This window comes from Octodon degus, unplaced genomic scaffold (assembly GCF_000260255.1).
Source record: "Octodon degus isolate 3935 unplaced genomic scaffold, OctDeg1.0 scaffold00019, whole genome shotgun sequence".
NCBI classification, from domain to species: domain Eukaryota; kingdom Metazoa; phylum Chordata; class Mammalia; order Rodentia; family Octodontidae; genus Octodon; species Octodon degus.
Window position 1 is genome coordinate 19786813 of NW_004524595.1, and position 6702 is coordinate 19793514.

The window sequence follows — 6702 nt, forward strand, 5'->3', positions numbered from 1 at the left end:
TCAGAATGGAGTGTGATTAGCAGAAAAGTGCAGGCAATAGGATGGCTCATATCAGATGCTAAAAGTACTAAAGTTACATGTTACACAGAAGTGTACAGCATTAACTGACATTTTAAATCCTTTCTGGCTGATGGACCAAGCAGGTTGTCTTCAAGTATCTTAAGGGTTTATTAGAAATGATGAATAAAACTATTTTTTCATGAAAATTTAAGCCAAAAAAATTGCTAAACATTTTTTTAAAAATTCTTAAATAAAGTTAAGCATTTTTTTGCTTTTAAAAACAAAGTCCCATGCAGCAAACATAACTGGCAAACCAGAAGCACTGCATAAAGCTAGCCATATGCAAGAAAGAGCATGAGTCGCTGTAAGCCACGCGCTCATGAGTACTCACAGCTCTTATGAGGCCTGTGCCTGTTTCCATTGTGCTTAGCCTTGTATCACCAATCTTGATTGAAAGAATTTGAGCCCCAGGAGCTACTCCATTCCACTCAGGTTCTTCTGGAAAGTGGCCAGCAGCTATACTGGCGACGTGAGTACTATGAGCTCCTCCACTGGTCACAATGGAGAGCAGGTTTCCCTCATCGTATATGTTAACGGAATAATTCAACATCTCAGCCATGCCAAATGAACCATATTCCTGGGCCTCCTTGTAGTTTCTCAACACCGGAGACTTGCTCAAGTCCCCATCTTCATTTGAATCAATGCAGGCTCTCCAGACTTCACCATCGTGCCACACTATGCAGTCATACACAGGGCCAGGGTCACTATACTTTTTTTCAAAAGAATTTAGTAATTCCACTTGACTCAAGCTCCTCCTTGATTAGTTTATTTGCTTGGGCTGAGCCGTTGTTGGCAACATCGAATTCCTCCTGCTTCCTGCAGGCTTCTGCAAGGGCCACTCTGTGAACAGGATCCCAGATTTTTTCCTTTCGTTCTTTCTGTATCCTTTCTTTGAGAGCTTTTGGATAGAAATCATAGCCATTTTTTTATGCCAATATGATATTTGCCTGAAGGATTTGTCCAGCTTCCAGGAATCTTAAGCACTCTTCCTGAAAGGCCAATAATTTCACCATCTTTTGGCTCTACTTCTGTAGCAGTATTCACATCGCCACTTCCTGTTTTATCAATGATATCAATGATTTTTGGTTTTCCGTCAGTTGTAACCTGCATTCCTGGAGCCCCGGGGTCGACTCCGGTGTCCAGGACGGCGATGAGCACCCCCCGCCCGTCATACTCTGGGTAGCGGCAGAGGAACGAGGCAGCCCGGGTCTCTTTCTTGGGCAGGAGACCATGGAAAGGGAAGGGCTCTTCGGTCGCGGCGGTGGCCATGGACGCAGGGCGGAGGACTGACGAGGAAGAGGCAAACTGCCAGGCTTCGCGCGGACGAGCGGCCCAACATTTGTTAATGGTTGATTTCTTTTCTTTTCTTTTTCTTTTTTTAAAAAAATATTTTTAGGGAAGGGCTAAATGTAGTTAATATCACCAATCAGTGTTCAGAGTGTTCAGGGTGTTCATGGACCAGTAATGATTTGCCTTTGTTCAGCCTCCCAAGAGCTGGGATTACAGGCATGTACCACCACACCCTATCTCTATTGCCAGCTCAGCACGCCCTGGGGTTGGGGCCCCATATCGCAGGCCTGGTTTTCGAACCCCTGGCCCCTGCGCCTGAAACCAAAGGGTTTTTTTTCTCTTTGTTTTTGCAGTACCAGAGATCAAACTGAGGACCTTGTGCTTGCCAGGCAGGTGCTTATACCACTGAGCTATCTCCCCAGCCCTTGATTTCTTCCCTCCTTCCTTCTCTCTCTCTCTCTCTCTCTCTCTCTCTCTCTCTCTCTCTCTCTCTCTTCATTACTGGGAAATGAACTCAGGACCTTGCACTTGCCAGGGAAGCGCTTTATTCTACTGAGCTATCTCCCCAGCCCCTGAGCTATCTCCCCATCCCTTGATTTCTTGATGATAGCCTTTTTTATTTTTCTGGAGTAAGATGGAATCTCAGTATTGTTTTAACTTGAGTTTTCCAAATGATATTGAACATTTTTTCATATATTTATTTCTATTTATATTTTTTTCATCGAGATGTCCATTTTTGGATAGGCCTTTGAATTTAGGGGGCATTCCTGAGATTTTTCAGTTCTTTATATGTTCTAGACAGAAGTCCTTTGTATGAGGCACAATTGCCTAAAATATTTTCCCACTCTTTGGGTTGTATTTTTATTCTGTTGGTGATCTCTTTTAATGTGAAAAAAAGCTTTTTAATAAGATGAGATCCTGGTTCTTGACTGTTGGAAGTATTTTCCATGCAGTTTCCTTTTGTTCATGAGTGGTCTGCCTACATTTATGTCTTCTAGACTTCTGCATGCATTATCTTCCAGAATTTAGTGTTTATGCTTTTTTTTTTTTTTTTTTGTCAGGACCGGGGATTGAACTCAGGCCCTTGCGCTTGCCAGGGAAGCACTTACTCCACTAAGCCACCTCCCCAGCCCCTTGTTTCTGCTTTAATATTTAGATCTTTGATCCACATGGACTTTAGTTCAGTGCACGGTGATAGACATATGTCTAGTTTTATTTTGTAGCATATAGAGAGCCAGTTTTTCCAGAACCATTTATTACAGAGGCCATCTTTCTTCCAGTGAAATGGTTGACCCCTTTATCAAAGATAAGGCAGCTGAATATGTTTGTGGTTGTGTCTGCATTTTCTGATCTATTCCACTGATCCTCAGGTCTGTTATTTTCCAATATCATGCTGGTTTTATCACAGTAGCTTTGTAGTATAATTTCAAGTCAGGGATTGTCATGCCTCCTCCCTTGGCTTTGCTACCCAGATCTGCTACTGCTATTCTAGGTCTTTTAGGGTTCCAGATGAAGTTTAGGAATGTTTTCTCTAGCTCTGTGAAGTACCATAATGTTATTTTTTTTCTAATAGTATTTTTATTGGGATTACCTTAAATATGTGTAACAGTTTTAGGATTATTGCCATTTTCACAATATTGTCTCTTCCTGTCTCTGGGCAAGGGCTATCTTCCCATTTTCTGATGTCCTTTTTCATATCTCTCTCTCTGTCTCTCTGTCTCTGTCTCTGTCTCTGTCTCTGTCTCTCTGTCTGTCTGTCTGTCTCTCTCTCTCTCTCTCTCTCTCTCTCTCTCTCTCTCTCTCTGTGTCTCTCTGTCTTTCTCTGTCTCTCTCTCTTAAAGAGCACTATAACTTTCAATACACAGATTTCCTACTTTCTTTGTTAGATTGATAAGAATTTTGGTTTTTCTAGATGCTATTGTGAAGGGTGTGATTTCTCTAATTTCTCAGTGAGTGTGTTGCTTGTATACAAGAATGATATTCATTTTTTTTTTTTTTTTTTTTTTTTTTTTTTTTTTGTGGTCCCAGGGGTCAAGCTTGGGACCTTGCACTCACTAGGTAGGCACATCTATGTCCATAACCCTGATATTGATCTTTGAGTGTTGACTTTGTATTCAGCTATGCTACTGAATTTGGTTATTAAATCTATAAGTCTTCTGGTGGAGCTTTTGGGGGCTGCTATGTAAAGAATCATGTCATCTGTGGATAATGATAATTTAACTTCTTGCTTTCCTATCCTTATTCCTTTTATTTTTCTCTCTCTCTTCTAACTGCTCTGGCTAATGTTCCTAGAACTACATTGAATAGGATTGGTGATGGCAGACAACTTTGTCTTGTTCCTGATTTTAGGATGAAAGTTTTCAGTTTTTTCCATGATCCATGATATTGGCTGGTGATTTGTCATATAGATGACTTTTTATCACATTGAGATAAAGGTCATTTATTCTGATTTTTTCTTTTTTATCATGAATGAGTGTGGGACTTTATCAAAAGCTTTTGCTGCACCTTTTGAGATGGTCATATGCTTTTATGTCTTTGGCTCTGTTGCTATGGTATATTAGATTTATTAAATTGTATATGTTGAACCATCCATTCATTACTGGGATAAGCCCCACTTGGTCATTGTATATAATCTTCTTGATGATTTGCTGCATGCTGTTTACTAGTATTCAGTTGAGGATTTTTGCATCTCCATTCATTAGAGAGATTGGACTGTAGTTAACTTTTTTGCTGAGTCTTTCTCTGACTTTGGTATATGGATAATATTCTGCCAGGATTAAGTTAGGGAGTATTGCTTTCCTTTCAATTTCTTTAAATAATTTGAGGAGTATTAGCATTAAATCTGTAAATTTCTTGTAGAATTCCACCATAAATCCGCCAACATCTGAACTTTTCTTTGTTGGTAAGTTTTTAATTACATTTTCAATGTTAACTGATATTGGGTTATTCAGAATTTTTTCATCTTCTTGATTCAAGTATAGTAACTCATATGTACCTAAGAATCTGTGTATCTCTTTTGCTTTCCATCATATTTGAGCAAAGATTTTCAAAGTAGGTGTTGAAGATCTTCTGATTTACCACAGGGCCTGTAGAGATTTCACCCTTTTCATTCCTCAGTGCATGTTGAATTTTTTCTTTTCTTTCCTCTTTTTTTCTTTCTTTCTTTCTTTCTTTCTTTCTTCCTTTCTTTCTTTCTTTCTTTCTTTCTTTCTTTCTTTCTTTCTTTCTTTCTTTCTTTTTTTCCATGTATTTTAGGGAAGGGTCTACAGGGTGTTCAGGGTCTCACTACTAAATCGGACTTGTAGTGATTCTCCTGTTTACAGCCTTCCAAGTGCTGGGATTAGAGGCATGTACCACCACGTCCAGTCTCAGTCACCATTTTAGCGCACCCTGTGGGTGGAGCTGGCACTTCAGGCCTGGGAATTGAACCTCTGGCCCCTGTTCCTGCTTGCAGGTACTTTAATCCACTGAGCTATGTTTTTTTTCATGGTACTGGGGATTGAACTCAGAACCCTGCACTTGCCAGGCAAGCACTTATTCTACTGAGCTATCTCCCTGGCTGTTTTACTATTTGGCCAGCCCTTTTTAAAAAATAAGGCTGATTAAGGGTTGATCAATTTTACTTATTCTTTCAAAGAACCAACTCTTCAATTTATTAACTCTTTGTATGGTTTTTCTTAGTCTCAATTGCACTTATTTCTACTCTGAGCTTTACAATTTCCTCCCTTGTATGTTACTTGAGCTTGACTTTGCTTATTCTAGAAATTTGAGATGTAATGTCAGGTTTCTTATTTGTGCTCATTCTGTTTCCCCAGTGTGAAAATTCAGCCCTATAAAGGAACTATTTAGTTCCTCTTAGAACTGCTTTCACTACATCACACATGTTCTGTTAAGTTATATCTGCATTTTTGTTCAATTGTAAGTATTGTTTAATTTCTTCTGTGACCCATTGGTTGTTTAGGAGGGTGTTATTTAATTTCCACGTGTTTATGAAAATTTTGTGGCTGCTTTTGCCATTGACTTCTGATTTCATTGCATTATAGTCAGATAATATGGATGGGATGCAAAGTTCAATTTCTTTGCATTTACTTAAACACATTCAGTGGGCTAGTATATGGTGTTTTAGTGCTTATTTGGTTTTTCATGTTTATTAATATTTGTCTTAATATAGTTGGGTGCTCCCATATTTGGTGCATACATATTTGTGGTTTTTATCTCTTCCTCTTGCAGTTTCCTCTAACTTCTTGGCTTGAAGTTCACATTGTTTGCAAATAGCATAGCTACTCCTGCTTTTTTTGTGGGCTCTTGTCACATGGAGTGTGTTTTCTATCCTTTGACTTTCAATCTATGACTTTCTTTAAATTTTTTTATTTTATTTTATTTTTTTGCTGAACCGGGGATTGAACTCAGGCCCTTGCGCTTGCCGGGGAAGTCTATGACTTTCTTTTTCACTTAAATATGTTTCTTGTATGCAGTATATTGCTGAATTTTTTTCTTGATCTATTCTTTTTTAACTTCATTGAACATCAATAATTACATATCATATTAAAATTGTAGACAAATATTGAAATGTGAAAGATATAAGATGTAGACAGGGTGAATTTTAGAGAAATATTTCTGAAATGAATGCATAGCATGAGATTAATAACAGACTGCACATTGTAAATAAATTATTTACAAACTTAAATGAATATAGCAATAAAAATTGTCCAAAATAAAAATGAAGAAGAAAGAATTTACAGATCAGTCATAATAGTTCACCCTGTGTCAAAATCAAGAAAATTATATTCATATAATTAGAATTCTCAAAGTAGAAAGGGGTAGGCAATAAATATTTAAAGATTTAACATTTCTGATTTAGTTGAACTTATAACACACCACAAGAAAAATGAACCTTTTTCACAAGAAATTTGAATAAAATCATACCAAGATACACAAAATCATCCAAAACTTATTGTAAAGAAAAAAATCATTAAAGCATATACATAAAAATATTAGCCATGAAACAACCAAAATTAAATAGCATCTTATTTCACATTAGAATGAAATAAAAAAGACAAAGTTTGTAAGAAATCAGACTAATTAACAGACTGAAAGAAAAAAAATCTGTCCTCTTTGAATTTTATACTTAGCAAACTTACCTTTGAAAACCAGAAGTAAAATGTTTTTCAGTTATACAAACTAGAAATATTCTAATACCTCCAGAGGTAGCATATAAGAAATAACAAAGAGCATAATTCAGAAGGCAAGAGAAGTTGCTGTATGGTCCTGGATAAAGAATAAAGAGCTCTCAAAATGATAGTTATGCAGAACTATTAAAATATATTAGATGAACTAACTTAAAAGGTCATT

At 37.3% G+C, this 6702-nt stretch overlaps 1 pseudogene; it reads right to left on the reverse strand.

Annotated features, from left to right (window-relative positions):
* Positions 1 to 274: 274 nt before the first annotated feature.
* Positions 275 to 1377, reverse strand: LOC101563997 (annotated as a pseudogene).
* Positions 1378 to 6702: the final 5325 nt, after the last annotated feature.